General features: G+C 54.2%; 1 pseudogene; it reads right to left on the bottom strand.

The window, feature by feature from the left end:
- Nucleotides 1–1,080: 1,080 nt before the first annotated feature.
- Nucleotides 1,081–1,468, bottom strand: LOC105310681 (annotated as a pseudogene).
- Nucleotides 1,469–1,542: the final 74 nt, after the last annotated feature.

Raw genomic sequence — 1,542 nt, 5'->3', positions numbered from 1 at the left:
CCTCAAACAGGGCTCCCCCGCGCTGCACTTTGCCTGGCCGCACAGCGGGATCACCGGGTAGGACCCCACGACTCTACAGCTCTCTGGCCCACACTGTTTTCACCGAACTTACTAGAACCCAACCGCGGCCCACCAACCTCCCACAGCCCAGCCCGTCTTCTCTGTAAAGGGCCTTTACTGGGGACCTAGGGCTCACAGCCCGGTTGTGACTGGATCACAGGACACAGTCTCCTGAGCAAAAGTTAGGCCTGAATGTTAGGCCGGACGCTGCCCCGTTCCCCTGGACGCTGGCTGCCCCGTGCCCCTACCCGCACTGTGGCATAACTCCTGCATTTCTGAGGTCCGGGTTCCAGCATTGCCACCCGATACTCTAATCTGGATGCTCACCTGATCCGCGCTGCTAAATTTGTGCGGATGGTCCAAGAGTAGTGCAGGGGCCACGAGCTTGACTTGGCCTTGGACTTTGCCCGCACTTTGCCACCTTATGTATTCAGCATCTGAACTTGGTCACCTCTTATTCAAAAATACGTCAGGGAAGAAATAAAATATTCACACACAGCAATGCTCCAGCGCGCCACACTAGGACCGCATTTGGCGCTTTCTGATCTGCCCGCCGCAGCGCTTTCCTGTAGGACGCCGCGACATCCCTAGCTGTATGAGGTCAGGCCTGGTGCAGCACTGGCGAAGAACCGCCCCTCTGACGCGTGGCCCTCGCATCCAATCCGAGGTTGAATGTCTGCTAGCCTGATTTACATAGAAGCCACTCTAAATAAGTTCAAAGTCAGAGGCCTCAGCAGCTTAGAAGCTGTCTGCCACTACTAAAACATGTATTTTGTAGAGACGCTTCCTTCCCCCAAGCGCCCCAGGCGGTGCTGGGGTCCCTACTCAGAGATCGAGTTTTCACGCCTCTTCTCCTCCCAAGCCCCAAACATTACGCCGATAACCAGGAGCCACCGCTATAGCAGTTGCTTCGACGGCAAGCTTATTACATTTCATGGCATCTGGAACCCTTCATCAAAAGCAACTATCTGCGTTTAGATCCAACAGTCACACAGTAGATCGTATTAAAAAACTCTTTACTTTTTTTTCGAGGGGCGGGAGATGAGGCGGGGAGAGGCGTAGAAAAGGCCTTTTGGAGTCTAGATGTAAGCCGCAGGGACAGCTCAGCCAGCGAAGCTGCGTGCAGCCCTGGCATTTCAGCGCATACACCACACCCATGGCAGCGAGAGGCTTACATCTGGCGTGCTCCACGTAAGTCACTGCATCGCGGATCACATTCTCCAGACACTTCGAGCACTCCCTTGGTCTCCTCATAGACGAGCCCAGAGATGCGCTTGACAAAACTTCGGTGGGCTAGATGGCGAATGGCAAGTTTCGTAATGCCCTGGACATTTTTCAGTAAGACCTTCCAGTGGGGCTTGGTGCTTCTCTTACTCAGCCCTTTGCCACTTTTACCTGGACTAGGCATCCTTGCGGTAGTGTCTCAACTGGACAGGAAAGAGAGCAGCTTTTGTAGTTCCTTGTAGGGGACGTGTTTGAAAA

The sequence above is a fragment of the Pteropus vampyrus genome, unplaced genomic scaffold (assembly GCF_000151845.1).
Source record: "Pteropus vampyrus isolate Shadow unplaced genomic scaffold, Pvam_2.0 Scaffold9154, whole genome shotgun sequence".
NCBI classification, from domain to species: Eukaryota; Metazoa; Chordata; class Mammalia; order Chiroptera; family Pteropodidae; genus Pteropus; species Pteropus vampyrus.
The sequence above is the reverse complement of the archived record's forward strand: the minus strand, read 5'-3'. Positions and strand labels throughout refer to the sequence as shown.